This window comes from Anolis carolinensis, chromosome 2 (genome assembly GCF_035594765.1).
Source record: "Anolis carolinensis isolate JA03-04 chromosome 2, rAnoCar3.1.pri, whole genome shotgun sequence".
NCBI classification, from domain to species: Eukaryota; Metazoa; Chordata; class Lepidosauria; order Squamata; family Dactyloidae; genus Anolis; species Anolis carolinensis.
In genome coordinates, this window is record NC_085842.1 from 259,994,477 (window position 1) to 260,017,687 (window position 23,211).

Here is a 23,211-nt window from a genome sequence, read left to right on the forward strand (position 1 = left end):
TCAATAGGTACCGCTCCGGCAGGAAGGTAACGGCGCTCCATGCAGTCATGCCGGCCACATGACCTTGGAGGTGTCTACGGACAACGCCGGCTCTTCGGCTTAGAAATGGAGATGAGCACCAACCCCCAGAGTCAGACATAACTGGACTTAATGTCAGGGGAAACCTTTACCTTTTTATATATATGAGAAGATATTCCAAAATTCACAACTTCTGGTTCTAAGCATTTCATATAAGGGATATTCTGTAGATTCAAAATCTAAAATAAGATTTATAAAATGATATAAGACAATATCAAGCCACATAGTCAGTTCTTTGATTAGAAATGAAGCAGCTTCTTATGTTCTTATGATAAGCCTTTATGACAAGTGTTATTTTTGGTCAAACAAGCACACAATTTCATTTTGCAGCTTAAAGAAAGTTTAAGCTCATTCTCTTTTACTATTATAGATATATTTGTTACAGTTGTGATCCAATTTGCATACAATGAGCTTAGTCCCCAGTTTATGCTCACAATCTGTGATGTCACTTTCCCCATGACAAGCACAACATCTGCATCAGAGGAGGCATTCATATAGCATGTTTATGTAGCATGATTTTGCAGAACTGTGATTTGGAATATCAACATATGACCTCAGCTTCGTCTCACATTAAGGAGATGAATTACATGGTAAAACTGGTTGAAATACAATTAACATTTCTTTGACAGACAGCCATAATGTAAAATATTTGCACGATATGGAGAGCACTTGAAGTAGAATACTTGCTAAGATAAGTTCCTTTTAACATGCAACATTTTATCATTTCCATGATAGCTTCCAAGAAAATTCAAGTCTATGTCAATACCAGTGTTTAAAGTCACTATGCCAGGTACCAGAATGATTTGATGACTTGTTTTGCTACATATTATGGGATCATGTATGACAGCAGCAATGCTAGCACATTATCCAGTGGAGGTTGTTTCCAGCTATCTTCATGTGCCATGCTCTGCATCTCAGTTCTTTTACCCCTGCGCAATAAAGTTCATGGTCAAAATTTAGTGACCTCATCTATTGACAGAAATTCTCAGTCAACAGAACCAAAAAGGGAGTGATTCCCCTTCTTCCCCCTCATGTACTCATGTATACTCAAAATCAGATTTGGAGAACTGAGAAATTTTTGAGAGCCAGTCTTCAGGTGGAAAATAGTGAGGCAGAAAGATGAAAAAAACTCCAGACATCCGCTGGAACAGGGGTGGATCACAGCCATCCCATTTCTAACTTTGCAAACAGTGACAGGTAATGGTTCCCATTCAGTGGAAAAGTGAATCTCCTCTGAATTTTAAAGGAGCTATCCAAAGTGCTGAAGCTATTTTAAGGTTAGATCATTTAGATCATTTAACTCTCAGACTAAAACCCAAAGGAGATTTACCACCCTACTGACTAGAGCAGTGGTTCCCAACCTGGGGTCCCCAGACGTTTTGGACTACAACTCCCAGAAATCCCAGCCAGTTTACCAGCTGTTAGAATTTCTGAAAGTTGAAGGCCAAAAACATATGGGGATCCCAGGTTGAGAATGACTAGATTTAAGGGTCATCTAAACTGACTATTTAATACAGTATTGAAGAAAATGGTTTAGCTCTGAAAATGATTACATAGGAAATTCTGGAACCGGTTTGAGGCCCGGATGGTTATTACACAAACCACAGAATAATGATGCACATTAGGGATTTTCTGTTTGCTTTTGTGGGTTTTGGCTGTCTGGCCAGCACAGCTTGAAGCTAGCTTTGAACTACATTAACTTATCAGTGTAGATGGGGCCATAGAAGCCACCAATCCCACTGTTCCCAATCCCTACAAGCTGTTTTGTGAACAGTGGATCTGGGAATACAACTAAATGCAGAGTGTGTTCCTTGATTTATCTGAAAATGGTGTAATGTGAAGGTTTTTGAAGGCACACTTCTGCAATTTTTAAAGGTTTTGTGAGTGTCTGTCATCAGAAGAGCACTGCGGTGCTACATAAAATGTCTTCATGGTCACATGAGTGTTGTGGACTCTAGAATCCCCAAGATTGTGCTAGAGTGATAATGACTATCAGCCCAGATTTCAAGACAAACACAAAAGGCATATAATTTAAACACCTACAAACTTTTTGCCTAGGAAAACAATCTCTAATATTTATTTTATGTAGGAATCCCAGCCAAAATATCTGTGATGTCAAATACTGCCCTGCATGGCTTGACTGAAGAATTCATACACCTATAACATAAACTTAAAACAATAAACTACTTTCCCCAAGTGCATCTATGTAATTATTGCTCACGAATCAGTCCCCTGCTTTTATCGTAGATGCTTGAAGAAATGGCCTATGATATTTCTTGCTCCGTATTCTACTTTTACTTTCACTGGGCATAGAAAAAGCCCCCATGTTTTCACTCTTACTGGCCATGTTGAAACAAATCAACACCAACATTTGTTCTTCTCATGTAATGTAGCGATCCACTTGGTGAGAAAAAGCATGAGACAAATTAGTCATATCACACTAAACAGTGAAAAACAGCTGCTCATTTAGGACAAATGCAGACATAATCCAGTGTGTGGTGATGAAATTCATTGCTGGTGATGAAATTCATTACTGGTCTAACTTTTCAGAACCATCCACTAAGAAAATGTCACTAGCCAAGTTGCCTTTTTAGCCCATAATTTCATTACAAAGGAATACTATTTAGCATAGGACATGAAATAGTATTTTTCATGATCAAACTGAAATGCATAATGCATAGTATGCATACTTGCAGAATCAAGCTCAAGAGAAATATGGTTCATAATGTATTATTTACTTAGTTATTAAACGTTTCATGCACAATCAACCTGCATTCCCAACCTGTGCCTGAAAAATGTAAACAAGCTACTCAAGAGCAGAGTCACGCTAGCTATTTAGTTTGCTGTTTTTCTAACTCCCCCTTGCATCCCATATTGCATGCACATCATGAAGAACACACATAGCTAATTATGCATGCTCTCTTCCTAAATTGTGTTACTGGGCATTCAGGGGTGTTTACAAGGAAAAATGAAGTCTGAAGCCAGCTTTCAGTTTCAGTCTTGTATTAAATACAGACCTCAGTCAATGGACGCATTTATTTTTAGCACAAAACTGTGAGTTACCCAGCGAGAAAACATTACAGTTCCTATTTCTCCAGAATCTTCTATTAATCTTTCTGGAGATTAACTATTATTTTTTAGCAACCTGGCCTTGTGGTTAATCTAACTGACTTAGATAAATTAGTTTTGACACAAATAAACTTATCTTCCATGTTATGCAAACAAACAAGCAAATAAAATAACCTTGGAAGCTAAATCCTCATATCCTATTCACTAATAGATGCCAAATGAGAGTGAACTGGACATACCTGAACACATCAGATGGAAAGGCTTTTGCACCTCAATAGAGTCCTATCTATTTTTATTTATGAAAAACATTAGTTAGCATTTATATCACTGGATACATCTATACTGCAGAATTGATGCAACTTGACACTACTTTAACTGTCCTGGCTCTGTACTACAGAATCCTGGAAAATGTAGTTTTACAAGTTCTTTCACTGTTCAAGAGTATTGGGACATCACCAAACAACAAGCCCTAGCATTGAGCCAGGGCAATGAAAGTGGTGTCAAACTGCAATAACACCACAATATAGAGTTCCCAATATTTCTTCCCAATATTCCTTATCACTAACTAGCTCGTGTTGCTGGGAGTTGAAATTCTAAAACATTCAAGGGCCAGTAAAGTCTGCAATAAAAGAAAGGCCATAACAGTGTTGGCCACTGCCCAATATGGAAAAATATAAGAATTTCCCCCAATCCACAAATATTCAGTGACCTTCTTTGTTCCATTCAGAATTCTGACAAAATACTTCATTAGTTTTGACTATAGAGATCATTCAGGGATAATAACCTAGCTTGAAACAAAACCAAAATTCTGTCAGATCTTGACATTAAATCCATACCATATTATAAAAAGAAAACTTGTGCATTATTCATGTATGCACCTGGCATTTAACCTACTGCAATGTGTTACATATGACTTCTTCTTCATGCACATAGCCGTTCCGACTCTTTGTGACCTCATGGACCAGTCCACACCAGAGATCCCTGTCGGCCATCGCCGCCCCCAGTTCCTTTAAGTTCATGCCAGTCACTTCAAGGATACCGTCCATCCATCTTGCCCTTGGTCGGTTACATATGACACTGCCTTTTAAAGACTGGTCCAAAATGGTGTAGTTGGTCCAAAGTAGGACTATAAAATTATCAACTAAAACTAACAATTTAAAACCAGACAACAAAATCCCACAAAAGTACAGTAAAGAAAGCCCTTAATTTGCATCAGTGTTCTGTGGTTTGTGCCATCACCATCTGGACCTTAAACTAGTTGCAAAATTTCCTATGTAATCATCTCCACTTCCTTCAATACTGATTTGAAACTGCATTAAATGGTCAGTACAGATGGGGCCTAGGATAACTGACCAAATTATGAAGTTGTTCCATCTTCCAAACTGAGAACGCCTCTCAGAATTGGTGCTACTAAAACAAAACATTTCACAGAGGGATAGCCAGAAAAAAATCTAATCTGCAAGGTTTCTACAAATGCAGGCAACACTTGAGTATATTACACAAGGATCAATACAAACAACAATTTGCTTCCGAGCCTCAGAGGTTTTAAGATTCTATGTGGCACACTGGCACAGCAAATCTCTTACCAGCTTTGAAGTCCAGAGGAATATTTCTCTCCCATATGCTAGAAATGGGCAATTAATTACCAATGAAAAACAGCCGTACGCAATGTAGGTGGGCTCTGGCAGAACTCCACAACTCTGGAACTCCCTCTGGAAACCCGCCAAGGCTCCAACTAATTTCAGAAAGAGGAAAACTGAAATAGAGTTCGACATTTCTCCCTGATCCTTTGCCCTGACCCAGATCAGCCACTGAACAAAAGGAGTACTGATTCAGTCTTTTGGAGTATAGTGTGCAGCCAGCCATCAGGATAACCCTGCTTCATCCATTCAAGGAGCTAAAAGAGTAGGTGGGGGAGAAGCCTGCTGATGTTGCTTTACTGTTGCAGCCATGTGATGAAAGAAAAGCTTTCTCCTTATAGCTGGCCCCTAAATTTATTTTGTGTCTCGAGTAAGTTACCGAGGAAAAAGAAAGAGTTTATTCCCTATTGCAGTCCTCCAAGTGAATAGAGCCCGAGAGTACGCAACTTGCCTTTCTTGTACCTTGCAGACCGCACAAGACAACATTTCTGTTCTCCTGCTAAAAAGCAGGCTAGAAAAAAATATTTGTCATTTTCTTGACAAATAATCAAATATTCGACTGTAGCAGCCCCATGGGTGAGCAGGCAAAGTGACTGCCCATTTTAATGCAAAGTTTTGCGGTTGTCTGTAAAAACAGGTTACAACTGTGTCCTGAACACAAATCACAAATGTCTATAAAAACACTGGAAATTTCTAATTAACTCTTAATTTTGTATATGATTTCCCAGAACCTGTAGGGCCCAGTGCTGTAAACACAATGGTTACTACAGTCAGCAGAATGACACTAGTGGCAATTTAAACAAGCTGATTTGGTTACACAGCTTTTACAGTTGTAATAACTGGTACCTGCCACAAAATATTTGTGTGTTATGTGCTCAGTCTTGGGAACCAACCAGTTAACCACATCCATTTCCAGCTCCGCCCTTTTCTGTTCCCCATTCTCAACAAACATCAGCAGTCTGTGCCCACTGAGGAATTTCACTAAGTGGTTTTTTTCCTTTTTTAAGTTAGTTGGTATTCTCCCACATACCTTGATCATTCTTTACTGGGCAAGTGTAAAACAGCTGTAGAAACTACTCACAACCACAACTTGCAAAAGTTACATTTGGACTACAAGTCTCATAATCTCATAATGGATTCTGGCATTTGAAGTTCCAGAAGTAATTTATCCAAGCATTGATTTCAGTAATTGTTGTGGGTCTTAATTATGAATATGCTTTCCATAGACTAAACAAACAACATCTTCATGTTAGCTACTGCTGTTACTAATCATCAAAGTTGACGTGGGCAACTATACAGAGGTTGTGTGAAAAATTCCTCCTTCTGTCCAACTGGTGGGCCACACCAATGTGTTTTTGGGATGCCTAAATGAACATAACTTCATTTCCAGATGGCATTTTGGCCAAATTTCAGTCAGTTTGCAAAATATTTTGGAGGACTTTTGCGTGGTAAGACAAGCAAACTACTGCCTTTTCATTTGGCTTTGGAAAATTTTGGCCAGTTTGGGGGCAAAAACAGGTCTGAAAATTGCCATCATTTTTTAAAATTACAATGACCAAATGTTAGGAAATGATGTACAAATTAGCAGGCTCCTCTTCAGTAGTGGGGAAAGAGTAGGGAAATGTTTTAAACTGCCAAGGTTAGTGTGGAATATATATCTCTAATCAATTTCTAATTACTTGCTTTATTGATTTTGGTCCAGTTTGTGAAGGCTAGTGGGCACGAAAGGTCCTGAACTGATGCAGAGAATCAGACTACAAAATAAAGACAGAGCTTTATTTGTAATCAGGGAAGGCCTGGAGCAGTTTTAACTGACAGACTAATCATTCCTTCCATAAAGGAGACACATTCTGCATATGTTTAGAGCCTTGCTTTTTACAATTGCTTCACCTGTTCCATTCTCTGACCCTGATGTTTGTACATAAACCCATGTTTCCAAACTAGATCTAATTTCAGGGTACTTTTAACTAGAAAATGTGCCAATTCCAATGTGGGAAAGTTATTTTTCACTAAAGCCAAATAGTCTCTCTGTGTGTCTAAGTCCAGGTCCAGAGCTCTGCAGGACCTGGACTGTATATTTACGTTAAGCTCTAGTCAGGTATTCAAAACGCAGTGCTCAGCTATTAACAAAAGCAGCCCAGACTGGCAATCCACTCCTGTGAAAACACAGAAAGCAAGCTGAGTGGAAAACATTCTTGCATGAACACGGGGGGGGGGGGGGGGGGGGGAGAAGAAACAGGGACAAGCAGCTTTCTTTCCTCAAAACAAGGCTTTGTTGGAAAGAGCTCCTGCTAAATAAAAGGGTCTGGATGAGAAGAAGAGAGATTAGGAAACAAGGAGAGCATTGCCAAAGTGTAACCATGATCACCTAGAGAAGGAGATTGAAAAAACTATGTCACCTTGGCAGCGAATGGGGGTTCCTTACAGGGGGCATGACCTTTCATGGAGGAAAAGCATTGATTGGCATGTTCTCCATGTTGCATGCTACAAAACAACCAGTTACCCAAGATGCTTTCCCAATGTCACATCCAGGCAGGACCAGTGAACTAATTTCCTATTAGTCCTAAAGAACATGGGCCCACTAAGTGTATACATTCCACTATGGCAAAAAATACCCATTGAAATCTTGCAAACTCCAGGAATAGTCCTGTTCATTTTTAGATGTCTAATGAATCACACAACAGATTTAAACTCATTGCACAAAAATACTGGCAGGTGTATTGAACACAAGTTGAGCACCTCTTATTGGAAATCCTTGGGACCAGAAGTGATTTGGAGCTGGGAATTCTTTTCAGATTTTGGAATACCTATATTGGTATAAGCATACAGCATGTGATATCATGGAGATGGGACCCAGGGCTAAACTCAAAATTAAGTGATGTTTCCTATACCACCTTGCAGCCTGAAAGTAATTATATAGTATTGCAGTATAACACCTTATGAAGCAGCTAAATGACAACAATGAGAATCATGCAATGTGAATATCCTCTTTGTTTTATGTGATGATGTTTTTATCTATAGTGTTTTAATGGTTTAATTCATATTTCTATATTATTGAAGTCTAGTCATGTCCGACTCTGGGGGTTGGTGCCCATCTCCATTTCTAAGCCTAAGAGCTGGCATTGTCCGTAGACACCTCCAAGGTCATGTGGCCAGCATGACTGCATGGAGAATCGTTACCCTCCCACCAGAGCGGTACTTTTAGATCTATTCACATTAGCATGTTTTTGAACTGCTAGGTTGGCAGAAGCTGGGGCTAACAGCTGGAGCTCACCCGCTCCCTGGATTCGAACTGCTGACCTTTCAGTCAGCAAGTTCAGCAACTCAGTGGTTTAACCCGCTGTGGCACCAGGAGTTCCTTAGTTAATGTTCTGTATTGCTTTTATAAGTATGTATATTGGCGCCATTTAATTTTGTGATGTTGTAGACCACTCTGAGTCTCTGTACTATGAAAACCTGGGATTTGTAGCTCAGTGAGGCACCAGTACTCTTTGGCAGGGAATGCTAAAGATGTGTTCTCCAAGGCTTTCATGGCCAGAATAACTACGTTGCTGTGAGTTTTCCAGGCTGTATGGCCATGTTTCAGAAGTATTCTCTCCTGACATTTCACCCACATCTATGGCAGGCATCCTCGCAGTTTGTGAGGTCTGTTGGAAACAAAGCAAGTGGGATTTATATATCTGGGCCAGCTAACACCTCCCAACAAAGGATTCCCCCAGGCAGGAAACAGCCAGGCTTTGAAGCTACAAGACCATTCAATGCTAATCAAGGCTGCCAATTGCAACATTCACACTTGCCTCAGGCAGACAAGAGTTCTTTCTCCCACCCTGAACATTATCCCACAGATATATAAACCCCACTTGCCTAGTTTCCAACAGACTTCACAACCTCATAGATGTAAAGTTCAATACATGTCTCGATGCGATGCCACATGAACTTTGAATGTATATTGTAGTTGTTTTCCTTAATTTGTTTATTTTATTATGCTTATATTTATTGTGATGTACGCTGATTGTTGTTTATGTGATTTTAATATGTTGTAAGTTGCTTTGGGTCCCGTGAGGGAGAAAAGTGGGATATAAATAAAGATTTATTTATTTTTATTATTATTATTATTATTATTATTATTATTATTATTATAGATGTGAGCGAAACGTCAGGAGAGAATGCTTCTGGAACATTCCACACAGCCTGGAAAACTCACAGCAACCCAATGCTAAAGATCTTTTAAAACTACAACTCCCATGAGTGAAAGTCAAGTTGCATCAATTCGACAGTGTAGGATACACCCTTAGGGGCCTCATCACACTTGAGCTTTAACCACGTTAAATCTGGTTTCTGCCTCCTGCAGAATTCTGGGGTTCATAGTTTGGTGAGGCCCAGGATCTGTCTGGCCCTACCTAAAGTGGATTTAAAGTGAATCAAACTCTAGTGTGATGAAGCCCTAAATCTTGGTTTTCTTTTCCGGGCAATGCATCTCAAGTTTATCACGGGTTTAAAAGTTCCCTTCCCATGGACTCAAGCATTCCCAATAGGCGTCTGAATAGGCTGACATGTAAGTGGTACAACTGCGTTCGCCTGTTCCTCAGATGTGCAAGAAGCAGCATCTCTCTTGAAGCGAAGAGCTGCCACTGCACTTCCTTGCTTTTAAAACTTCCGAAACAGCTGAGCTGACCAAAAGGTAGGCAGCTGGAATCCGGTGAGCGGAGTGAGCTCCTGCTGTTAGCCCCAGCTTCTGCCAGTTCAAAAACATGCAAATGTGAGTAGATCAATAGTTACCACTCCATGCAGTAATGCCGGTCACATTACCTTGGCGGTGTCTACGGACAACTCCAGCTCCTCAGCTTAGAAATGGAGATGAGCACCAACCCCCAGACTCAGACATGGCTGGACTTGATGTAAGGGGGAAACCTTTACTTTAACCTAAACCCCTTGAGGTGGGAAGAGCGCTGACTTAAAAGGGAAAATGGTGCGTCAACACTGCAAAAAAGAATACAGCTTGACCACACTTTAACTGCCAGAGCTCAATGCTATGGAACCAAGGAAGTTGCAATTCTACAATCTCTTCATTCAGCCTCCTCTGCCAAGAAGGGCTGGTGCCTCCCCAAACTGCAGCACCAAGGCAGTTAAAGTGGGGTCAATGGACATTCACTGGACAGTCAAGGCTTTCATGGCCAAAATCACTGGGTTGCTGTGAGTTTTCCAGGCTGTATGACCATGTTCCAGAAGCATTCTCCCCTGACATATTGCCTACATCTATGACAGGTATCCTCAGAGGTTGTGAGGTAAGCAAGTGAAGTTTATATATCTGTGGAAGGTCCAGGATGGGAGAAAGAACTCTTGTCTGTTGGAGGCAAGTGTGAATGTCTGAAATTCCCCTGAAAACAGAGGAATTCCAAACAAGAATCCTCAGGGCCAGCTAACACCTCCCAACAAAGGATTCCTCCAGGCAGGAATCAGCCAGGCTTTGAAACTGCAAGGCTTTTCAATGCTGATCAATGCTGATCAATTGAAGCATTCACACTTGCCTCCAACAGAACAGAGTTCTTTCTCCCAACCTGGACTTTCCACAGATATATAAACCTCTCTTGCCTAGTTTCCAATATACAGTAGAGTCTCACTTATCCAACATAAACGGGCCGGCAGAACGTTGGATAAGCGAATGTGTTGGATAATAAGGAGGGATTAAGGAAAAGCCTATTACACATCAAATTAGGTTATGATTTTACAAATTAAGCACCAAAACATCATGTTTAACAACAAATTTGACAGAAAAAGTAGTTCAATACGCAGTAATGCTACGTAGTAATTACTGTATTTACGAATTTAGCACCAAAATATCACGATGTATTGAAAACATTGACTACAAAAATGCGTTGGATAATCCAGAACGTTGGATAAGCGAGGCTTGGATAAGTGAGACTCTAATGTACCTCACAACCTCTGAAGATGCCTGCCATAGATGTGAGCGAAACGTCAGGAGAGAATGCTTCTGGAACATGACCATAGAAAACTCACAGCAACCCAGTGTAGGAGCACCCTTTGACGGCATCTCTCGCTTTGTTTTGTCAGGAAGTGTCAGTCAAAGCGGGGTCCAACTGCATTGATTCCCCAGTGTGGATGCCCCCACAATCCGCACAGACACACCGCGCCAGTTCTGCTTTCGACGCGCCTTACCTGCGGGGCGAAGCAGCGATCGTCGCCTGCTCCTGGGAGCGTCCTTCACTTTTTGCTGGGCTCGTTCCTTCCCTTAAAAACTCCCCAAAGGAGGCGTCATGGTGCCTGGCGGAGGAGGACCCCGAAATCCACCTCCTTCCTGGTCTCTCTCGAACCCCAAACACTTCAACTTGGCTGGACTGGGATGCCTCCGAAGCTGTCCGGCAAAAGAAAAGAAGCGCTTTCTCCCTTGCCTTTTCTCCTTCTTCTTCCTTCTCTTCCTCGGGGTTTGGGGGAGCAAAGGAGGGCCTTCCGAGCCCCCCAAAGCCTTCTCCTCCTGGCTTCAGCGCCTCTTTCTTTCGCGCCCGGGCAGCCAAACTTGAGAGAGTTGCTTTCCAGGAGACAGAGGAAAAGAGCAATTGTGGCCGCTGTGGCTTCCAGCTTCCCAGCCGAAGGAGGGAACAGGTGCTGCCCTCCCGAGCTGGGAAGCGGATGGGAGGCGCTCCTTTCCACGCCCCCAGACCCCCTCCACGCGCCCTCTTTCTTTCTTTTCAACACACAAACAAACAAATCCACGCCTGGAAAGCCCGGGTCCAGTTCTAAACTGTAGGATGAATGCCCTTTTTGGACGCCACTTTCGCTGCCCTGGCTCAATGCTATGGAGTCCGAAGAAGTGTAGTTGAGCAGAGATGGGTAAAGACCTTGCAAAAAAAAAGTGATATGGAAACTCATAAAACTGATGGGACAAAGGTCGTTCGGGGCCAAGTGGAGGCTGTTCAATGAGTTCTCAAAGGCTTTCATGGCCAGAATCACTGAGTTGCTGTGAGTTTTCCGGGCTGTCTGGCCATGTTCCAGAAACATTCCCTCCTGGCGTTTCGCCCACATCTAGGGCAGGCATCCTCAGAGGTTGTGAGGTCTGTTGGAAACTAGGCAAGTGAGGTTTATATATCTGTGGAATAATGTCCAGGTTTGGAGAAAGAACTCTTGTCTGCTTGAGGCAAGTGTGAATGTTGCAATTGGCCACCTTGATTAGCATTATTTATTTATTTATTTATTTACTACATTTATATCCCACTCTTCTCACCCCGAAGGGGACTCAGAGCGGCTTACAAATCAAATCAACATACAATATATTATTAGCAAAGCACAATATAAGCATTAAATTACTATATTGTACTATATCATTATATGGTAATATTATTAGTAAATTGAATGGCTTTGCAGTTTCAAAGCCTGGCTGTTTCCTGCCTGGAGGTATTAGCTGGCCCTGATTTTTTCTTGTCTGGAATTCCCCTGTCTTCTTAGTGTTGTTCTTTATTTACTGTCCTGATTTTAGAGTTTTTCAACACTGGTAGCCAGATTTTGTTCATTTTCATGGTTTCTTCCTTTCTGTTGAAATAATTCACATGCTTGTGGATTTCAATAACTTCTCTGTGTAGTCTGACATGGTGGTTGTTAGAGTGGTCCAGCATTTCTGTGGGCAATCGGACAAGAAACAATCAGGGCCTGTTAATACCCCAACAAAGAATTCCCCCGGGCAGGAAGCAGCCAAGCTTTGAAGCTGCAAGGCTATTCAATGCTAATCAAGCTGGCCAATTGCACCATTCACACTTGCCTCAGGCAGACACTTGCCATGATATTTTGGATTATATGGCTATGTGGACAGGCCCTAACAGAGAACAAAGGTGTCTCATAAGCTTTTGTAGAGTTAATTGCCTTCCTCAGATCACCTATTTATTTCTATTTGTGAAAAAAAATGAAAATCATATACAATTATTCACATAATAAAGCCAAAGCCAACCCAAGACATTGTGGTTTCTGAGGTACAGCAGTGTAATAACACACACACACTCAAGAAAAGAAATATAGTAGCCAAAGAGCCAACCTCACATATTGGAAATGCTCAATATGCATTCCAATCCCCAAGAAAGAGGACATTAGGGTTTGCATTAACCACTTTCTCATGCAAGCAAAGGAATGCTCAAAATTCTACAACATAGGCTTTTACTATCTATGGTCCAGGAAAGGAAGAGTCACCAAGGATCATATTGGAAACATTGGACAATGGGTACACAGATTAATTTCAAAAGAAAATCAACTTGTACTTCATGTATCATAGAAAAACCTTTGATAGCATAGATCATGAAAATATGAATATGAAGAAATGATATGGTTTCCAATTACCATGGGTATCAGGCAAGGCTGTAATTTATCTGTTTAACTTGTATTCTGAGGATATCATATGAAAGCAGGATTGTACTCTAAGGGATGAAAACTGGATGAAGGAACATCAATTTAGATATGCAGATGAAGAGATTGAGACAGGCAAAGGTTTTCCATACCCTGGCTCAGTCATCAATCGAAACGATGACTACAGTCAAGAATTCAAATTTGGAAGGGCAAATATGAAGGAATTAAACAAACAATATAGTTTAAAGATCTAGCATGTTAGTAAGGACTGCCCATGCCATTCTATTTCTGATTTCTATGCATTGTTGTGAAAGGTAGAAGGGGTACAAAATCAATCAGAAGAGAATGCCCGACAAGAATACCGTATATGCTTCTCATGATGTGTGCCTACATCTACAAAACTTCAGGCTACCAACTACTTTCTCTTAGGATATATCTACATGGGTCAATTTAATCCAGGATATTTTTGCTCCGGAGCTGCCCTGGATGCAACACATACCTGGGAGCCTGTGTCCACATGGTCCAGCCCAGCCCCTTGCCACATTTTGGCATCAAAAGACACAACAAAAATGACCAGATGCTTATATGAAGGTACATGACTGATAGGACGTGACAGTGACATGGGGATGGACCATCCCCTTCCCTTGTACTGGTCACAATATAGCAAAAGAGTGATGGTGGTGGTGTCCATCCGGACAGTAAATTGAGCCATAATGGATCTCATCCAGCTGTCCAGATGGTCACAAAGTCCTAGGATATTCTGCAGTTTCATGCAAACTCTGGAGTATTGGTCATTGCTTAAAGTGGAGCAAGGTCAAATTACAGGCAACAGATTTGAGATATTTAATGAGAGTCACTATGAATCATGTAGGCTGCCAGCTCTGGATTTAAGGTAAGTTTAGAGGGGTTTTTTAAAATTTATGTACACAAGCCCTTTTCTTTTAGACAAAAATGCAACAAAATACCTTTGCACACTGATCCAGACTAACATAACTAACATCAACCCAATGTGATGTTCAAAGAGCATTCTGCTGATGCGAAAACACAAATAAATAGTCCAAGAGCAAATCTCTTCTTAGAAACTAAAATGATTGAGCTGGGACTGTCTTACTTTGCACATATCATGAGAAGACATGACTCACTAGAAAAGATAATAATGCTTGGTAAGATGAAGGACAATAGAAAATGAGGAAGGTCACCTTACAAATGGATAAACCAAATCAAGGAAGTCACAGTGCTGCATTTGCAAAACAAGAGCAGTTGTCTTTCATACATAGAATTACCGTAAATCAAAGTCAACTTGATGGCAGTTAGTAGCTTCATACAAAAAGAAAGCATATACTTAAACAAACACATTTTTTATGCATCATCTGAACAATCAGACTTTTTTAAAATATGAAATTTTTAGTTTGTCAGGGGTACTTTCTTCTTTTCCTGCATGACAAAGGGTTGGACTAGATGGCCCAAGTGGTCTCTTCCAACTCTATAATTCTATTATTCTAAGAAGGCATTTGTGAACATAACAAGATGACCATGCTATATACTCATGTATAAGTCTAGAAATTTTAGTCAAAAATCAGTCCCAAAACCCTGGGTTGGCTTATTCAGAGGTAAGTGTGAGGAGTACTGAACCTTAACTTTTTATCATTTTATATTATTTTAACGTGTTAAATGATTTATATGTGTTTTAATTGCTTACATATTTAGATTGTTTATATTTTGATGAGATATGTTTTATTGTTTGCCTATGCAGCATTAAATTTTACTCAATCTGTAAGCCACCTTGAGTCTCCCCCAGGGTTGAGAAAGACGGGGTAAAAATGAAATAAATAAATGGGAATCACCCCCTTCTCTGAGTAGAGTGGTGAAAGGCAACAGCATTGTCTGTCTGAGGAGAACCTAAAAGGTTCTTCACTTTTTTCAATGTGACACCATTTCTGGCATTTTTGAATCAGTAGGGAAATGACAGCAGCCAGGGGCAGCTAGCTCTCTGTGATAGCACTGGTACTTTCCCCTGTCAGTGGAATGACCTTCAATTTATTCATGGGTCTAAAGAAATCCATACTTTTGATCCCCAAACCTGCCCTATCCTTATGTATGAGGTCAACTTATACATGGGTATATACAGTAAGCCATTTTATGTAAGCAAGCAATAGCACACATTATAAGTAACAGCCTTTTATGCATTGATAAAACATAACTTTTATCCTTTATACAGATGAATCACATTCCTTTTTTGCAAACTACTATATATACCTGGTGCTGCGCAGATGTCAGAGGGGTCACTGCCTCCCTGCTTTCATTCCTTCTTTCTCTTTCTCTCCCCTTGTACATTTTTCCTTTCCTCCCTCCTTCCCTCCTTTTTCTATTTCTTTTTTACCTTCGTTTTGCTTTCTTTTTCCCCTTCCTTCCTTCCTTCCTTCCTTCCTTCCTTCCTTCCTTCCTTCCTTCCTTCCCCTCTCCTTTCTCCAGCCCTGAGAAGACCTACCTCACAATGTCTGTCTCCAAAGCAACATAGATCTCTTTGTGGCTCTTTCCTTCCATTCTCCCTTTCCCTCATACACATGTCACCCTTCTTTCCTAGTGACCTCACAGAGGGCCACTTCACCTAGCAGCAGCTAATGCTTCACCTAGCAACAACCAATTCGGTGGCACCACAGAGAGCCACTTTACAATGCCTTTGTGGCACAGACAGACAAACAAACATATATTGACATATATATTGATTAACACAAACGCAGTGGGTACAATGTAAACAGTAAACACACAATAGAGCTTAGAAAAGTTACCCCCCCCCTTTTTTTTTTTTTGGAAGATAGCTCTTCAAATGTTAGTTGGCACATTCTAGAAGTCATAGTAAAGTTTCAAAATTCTGAAGTAGACACTGATCAACCTTTTGGAAACACATAGTGATAAATGGAGACTTTGGCAGCTGTTAACATGATTATATGAAGAATATTGCTAAAAAGACTTCTGTGGTTCGTTAAGTGTTTTTACCTAAGAAGCAAACACAGATAGAGAACAAACAGCTCTGTATGAAACAGTGTTACTGTATACATGTAAAACACATACATATAATATAACCCTTGTATCCATGGGGGATACATTCTTGAAGTTACAATTAAAACGGAAAACCATAGATAATAACAAATCCTATGAACAACTTCTTCCAGAAGCATGCCATATAATCACCTGGAGGACCAAGAAAATCTATATAGAGGACATATTTTGTCTGATGCAGGTGACTGAAACCATGGGTACTTCCTGTATGCTGATAGGGTTGCCAGGCACAAATAGCTCAGTTAAATCAAGGACACATGGGGGGATGCACAGAAATCTGTGTATGCAAACACTGAATGGTGTCATGGAGAAAAGGAATTCACAAGAAAATACAAATATTTATTTATTATTTACAGTATTTATATTCTGCCCTTCTCACCCCGAAGGGGACTCAGGGCGGATCACATTACACCTATAAGGCAAACATTCAATGCCTTAACATAGAACAAAGACAAGACAAACACGGGGCTCCGAGCTGGCCTCGAACTCATGACCTCCTGGTCAGAGTGATTTGTTGCAGCTGGCTGCAGCTGGTTGCTCAACAGCCTGCGCCACAGCCCAGCCCCAAATATATAGGAATCTAGCAGAATTTTATAACTTTTACATCAGACCTTAATCCAGAATACACAGAAGCAATACATATCTGTATTTATTTAAAAAATCCATGTCCACTAAGTCATTTTATATATTGCACGTAATGGACAAACATTAGCAAACAGGTGAGATTGTGATGAACAGCAACATAACAAAGGCCAATATAAACAGCAGTAAATTATGCGCAAACATGGGCATCAACATTGCCAATACAAGCAGCAAAGCAGTACAGCCACATACGGACATGGTTGAACAAAAGCAAGCATGGTCAAGCAGGATCAACTTATCAATCAAAGTAAACCCCAAAATCTCAAACTGTGTTATGTCATATCCAGTAGCACATAATAATCAAACATGAGCTACAGCACATTACAAGCAAGTTCAAAAATGGACAGATGAATAAGATAATAAGGACATCATCAGCAAATGTTAGAAAACTCTGTGAAACTTTCTTTAAGGTAGGCAAATACCAGTAGGGGCATATGAAAGAGAAACATCATAGTGTATATTAAGATCAAGCATGAGTACATCACAGAGAAGCATGGGCAGGAAAAGTAGCAATATAAATAAGAGTAGCAACATAGCGTGGACCAACCACAGGTATCATCATGAAACTCCAAGACCTGGCAAAAGATCAGCAACAATAACATATCACAGGTAGCAAAAATTGCAATAATGGAAGAAGTATTTCCAGGGCATACTGTGTACAAGAACTGGTAATGGCAAATCTTCAACAAACATGGGCAAGAGTACCTCATATGGCCTGGACAAATGTGGGGGTTGCAGCACATCATAAGCAAACATGAATAGGAGCATGTCATATATGAACACAGCAGAACGGCACAACAAAGTTGGGAAAACATGGCCAAACATAGACATCACATGCAAACTTGGCAAGCATTTCATGATGAGAAAATGCAGGAGGGCAAGTCATGGACAAGAAATGGGGAAACAGCACATAAAACAAAACCACAACAACCTTGCAAATATTAAAAGCAGTGAATCATGGCTTGAAACAGACTAGAATGCAAAGGGGAGGAATATGTTTTAGACAGAAAGACAATACAGACAGACAAGGATTATACGTAGCAACCTACAGGCAAAGTAAGAACAGTAACACTGACAAGCTTCATGTCTGCAAATTGTTAGAGAGGAATGACAGCACATAATAGGTAAACAATGAAACAATGTGCTGAACATAAGCAGAGCAAAGATGAAGAAACATGGGCAAACTGAGACTCCACAGGCAAACTTGGGTAGTCTCTTATAATAGGACAAAATATAGCATCACTTTATGGCATGCCTACATAATGAAAACATGTAGATAACTCTGTGATGACTACATATGAACAGCAATGCTATAAGAGATGGGCCCAGAATTCATGGGCACATATGATAAGGAAAACCACATATAATAGCCAGTTGTCTGAGTCTTTATTCAAAGCAATAAAACTTGCCACTCAAACAGTAACAAGGATTGTTATATCTGGATTGTGTGAAAACCTTTGCGTATACAGAAAGTCTCCATGCTGGAGGGCTTCACTGTGAGCAGATGGAAGCCTATGGGAAGAAGCAATGTGGTGGCACAATGTCAGAAGCTTGCCAGCTAGCCACAGCTCTGTCTCTGCTTATTTGGTGAGCTTTCCCATATCTAACAATGCTTGAGGAAAGCACACAAACATACAAAGCCCCCTTAGAGTGAGAAGTTTAGCTTTGGTACCTTTTTGCAATGCCAGTAAGAACAATTGCAAGAGAAATGCATGCCTTTATAGCAAAAAATCTGAATCCTGCGGTTCAACCCATTGCTGGTGTTTACTTCACAGTAAAATTTACTGAATTCAATGTGCCTTCTTCTCTGTAAACATTGGACTTCACAAAGAAATCTTTGCCTGCTTGGTCCAATTGTTTAATCCTTCATTTGCAATGGTCCATATCATTGCATTTCTGTAACAACACGAAGCATATTTAGATACTCTGCGTTCTACACACTTCTATAACATAGGATCAATATCAAGGGGCAGACATGAAATAAATAAGTTCTGTTACATGCCTAAAGGGATTTATTTGAAAAGAGAGCCATCTGCTGTTTGTAGTCGTCTTCTGTCAACTCTAGCCTTGTTTGATTGGTCACAAAACACAATGACTGCTATCATTTACAGACCAAAAGCAATGTCATATAAGCTCTGTACTTCAGTACAAAAATCTGTTTACATCAATATGCTAGTGATGATTGAAATAATTAATACAGAACTAGATCTTAAATATGTCAAATAACTACTGTTTTTGTCTATACGTTTTTGAATGAGAACTTCCAGAATGTCCCAAATCAAGGGGTCTGGGGGATTTTGGAAGTTCTAATCCAATTAGTAACTTCTTCCAGCTTTGTGCTGGGCTTAGGAATCACTGGATTCATGGGGATGCTCATGCCTTCTCTATAATCAACATTAGTTCCCTAGCTTCTGAGTACAGATTGCTATTTGGCAATGAATGAGATACTTGTCTTCTACTTAATTATCCAAGATAAAATGAAGCAAAATACAACTGAAAGCCTGTCCACACAGCTATATAACACAAAATATCAAGGCAGAAAATCCCACAATGTCTGCTTTGAACTGGGTTATCTGAGTCCACACTGCCATATATTCCAGTTCAAAGCAGAAAATGTGGGATTTTATTCTGCTGTGTGGAAGGGGCCTAAGTCAAATTGTGTTCTGTTTCTACAGTAAACAAGCATTGCATAACTTCCAACACGTCACAGGCGAAAACCAGGCTTAGGTTCAGGCAGTATCAAAATATGGTCAGGATGTCAACCATCTTTAATGAGAAAGAACACACAAGCATGGAGAGGCTGCAGAAATTTGCCTTTGCTTGAATCTAAAGCCGTGTTTCTCAAAGTCTAGGTGTTTTGGACTTCAGCTCCCAGAAATCCCAGTCAGCTTACCAGTTGTTAGGAACTGTGGGATCTGATGTCCAAAACATCTGAAGCAGCACAGTTTGAGAAACTCTGATCTAACCTCTTCCCCATCCTCCGTTAATACAACTACTTTTGCACATTTATTATAGTACTTGAAGTAAGATGAGGACAAAATGGGAAAGAGGGGTAAGGTTCAAAAACTAGGATATTTGGAAAGTAATTGATAAAGCAGAATAGAGAATTAAATCTTATGGCACTCAAGAGTTGGCTCACAATTTTGTGATGTTTCAGTTGGCTCTAATAAATGCCTAACTATAAACCTGAACATTTTACTATGTTAAAACTGAATAATATCCACCAGAGGGCAACATCACACAATGTTTTTGCTTACCAGAATACCTTTCTTTGTTATTTTTCTATATATCATTTGCAATGTCTCTCAAAATGACATGTCTAATTTTTTCATGAACGTTTACATGACAAACATTAAAAACAAGTGATGATAAAACAAATTCCCCTCCCATCCACCAAATTATTAAATTAAAACTATAAAGCAGCCTAATTGGAGTTTTTGGCTTCTTGTACAGTGATTATACAAAAAGATTAAATTGCTGTCTGTATTTCCTCGCTTCAGCTTTTATATTATCTTGGAAAAAACATGAGAGCACCTGCATACAACATTGAATAAAGAAGCAAGTGCTTTAAAAAACAGATAAAAATAATAATCACTTCAAATTACTAGTATGGAAAAAGAGGCAAACCTTCAAGCAAAGAATTATTGGAACCTGTTCATAAAGCAAAACAAATAATACTGAAAATGAGTAAATGGAATCTCAATATATTTATTTGAAAGGATGGATTGGCAATATGTGGCATAGCACATAGGAGGAAATACTAACAAGATTGTAAACATAATATCGGGATGCTGAATCAAGTCAAAAACAGATCATGGTGGTTATGAAATAAGCCTAGTTGAAAAACACACAGGAGCTCAATATTAAATAATTGACTGAATGGGTAAAAATGATGCCATGAGGGAATATGGGATGACACATGAAGCAAATATTGAGCCAAAGGGAGACCAAAAGTAGGTTTAGGGTGCATCTACACCAGTAGCTCTCAACCTGTGGTCCGTGGACCACCAGTGGTCCACAAGAACTAAAATATGGTCCGCGGTTTCACCATGACTACTACAGATAATAACACAACCCAACCAAAAAAAGTTTTTTTCTTGGTGTCTTTGTTTTAAGGCTGCTCTTGGGGTTATTTGGGGTGCTGATTCAGAAAATTGCATTGGGTAGACCACATCAGCTCTAGATTATTAAATATGGTTTTCTGTGGGTGAGCAGATGGCAACTACTAGATGGCATATGTTCTGTATCAGAAACTAGTGCTGATGCTTTTCAATGCAATTTTCTGAATCGGCACCCCAAATAATCAAACCGAATCTGAAGTTGATCAAAAACTGATTCATAACCCTTTTGGTACTAATGTTGGAGATTGGTCCCTGGTCAAAGTGGTCCCTGGTTCCTGGTCAAAGTGGTCCCTGGTCACGTGGTCCCTGGTCAACAAAAAGTTGGGAACCATTGATCTACACCAATCAACATAATCTGGAGTACTGTGCTTTGGAGCTTCCTGCTTAAGCCAGTCATTATGGTCACCCAAGCACCTGAAGGCACTATCCATTATAGCCTTTGTATACAACTAATAAGCTTAAATACCCTGAAGGTATCAGATTCCATTTGATCTTAGTGGCTCAGCCTTGGTTAGTACTTGGACGGGAGATCACTAATGAAGGTACTGTGGGCTATATTTCCAAAGGAACTCACCAAACTACATCTGAGTATTCTTTGCCTAAGAAAACCCTACAAAATACATAGTGTTACCAATAAGCCAATTCTCTCACTCCAGAAGCAACTCCGGTTGCTCTTGACACAAAAAAAAACAAAAACCCAATAAGTTGACAGACAACTCAAAGATACCCACATAGAACTAATATTCCCATTGAAAACTATCCTTTGTTGCCCTATTTTCTATTGTTTGTTTTGTGCCACCAAGCACTATCAAAATTCAAGGCACAATTTTAATACTAGAAATGTTTATATCATGAATAAACATACTGTTATATAGACAAAGATGGTATGCAGGGAATATTTTAAAGAAATCTTTTGCTGTTGTTGAGTTAAAAATAGATCATATTAATATTCTCTTCCAGTGCAACACATCATCCAGAATCTATAACAGATCACAATTTGGGGGTTCTTACCGTGTCCTGATAAAAGTGGTAAGCACCACTAGGTCATCCATGTATTCTTGTGGAAAGTCATCTTCTTTTTACCTGCCAATTCATAACACACATCAAAAAGTTCTGTGAGGCAAGAAATTATTTCAAGGATCAATGAGTGCAATTCCACCTGATATGATTGTCTTTCAAACATTTCTAAAAGTATTCAAATGGCTGGGTTTTTTAGACGTCTTGGAAAATGAAATGAAGAATCTAGTAAGAAAGGATTTACAAACTTCACTGGCATAAATGAAAAAGTGAGTAAACCATTGAAGAGATTTGATCTAGAAGAAACAATTGGCTTTTGTAGATCAAGAATCATTATAAAATGGAGCACTTATGGCAAACACGTACCAATATAGAGTTGCCAAATGAAATAATTGTCACAGTTCCTATAACTTTAATAGTTTGTTTTTTTGGTAATAAGATTTTAACAAATGATTATTGCCACCCAAAAAGTAAAGTTACAAGAGCCCTGCCCCTTGTTTCTACTGGCAATCTGTGTTGCTGGCATATTTCTTTTGTATCCTGTTCTTACCTTCCACTTCACATTTTGTGCCATTCATATAAAGTAATTTGTTCCTCTATTGCACAGCTTAGGATAAAGCTACATATTATAAAAAGCAAATAGTTGTAATTGAAAAAAAGGTTATACAAAAAATTATAGGTCTGATCCATTTTAGTGTAACCTACCTCACATCTTGACATAATTTTTCTTTCCCCAGCATCACCAAAGATGCAATGCTGGAATAGGGAAACAAACAGTGTAAAGGTACCAAGATAAGAAGTAAGCGATTCTGAGGGTGAATTTAACACAGGAGGCCATAATCCCACCATCCGTCAGCACTGTCTGGACTGGTTCAGGATAATGGGAGTTGCACTTCAACAACATCTGGAGGGCCACATATTCTCACACCTGATATAAAGTATAAAATGCTCTTGGTGACTGTTTCCATTTTGCATTTTGAAACACGTATTGGATATCCTCAAACTCATCTCAAGAAGTCTCACTCTCTACATGTATTAATGACATCAGTTCTATAACTTCTTAAAGCGATCCAGGCGTTTTATATAGAAAATGGAAACACTTCAGATGTGAAAGCTTTTTCAAGTGCTTGGAGTCTTTTAAAAGGGCAGATATCAAATTCATCTATGATGTTGCTCTACAAATATGAATTTTAAACTGCTACAATACATTGAATATGACCTTGTGCGTTAATATCTGT

The 23,211-nt window shown here is 39.7% G+C and overlaps 1 protein-coding gene across 4 annotated transcripts in view; it reads right to left on the minus strand.

Moving 5' to 3' along the window:
• Positions 1 to 11,433, minus strand: part of megf10 (multiple EGF like domains 10) — a 131,790-nt gene extending 120,357 nt beyond the window's left edge. Inside the window, exon 1 of one of the 4 annotated variants that reach the window (XM_008103103.3) lies at positions 10,965 to 11,433. The gene's annotated coding sequence lies outside the window, so the exon portion shown is untranslated. Of the gene's footprint in view, positions 1 to 4,733; positions 4,924 to 10,964 lie in introns of those variants that run through there. The other 3 variants (XM_008103104.3, XM_008103102.3, XM_062972131.1) reach the window with 3 other exon arrangements.
• Between the last annotated feature and the right edge of the window lie 11,778 nt (positions 11,434 to 23,211).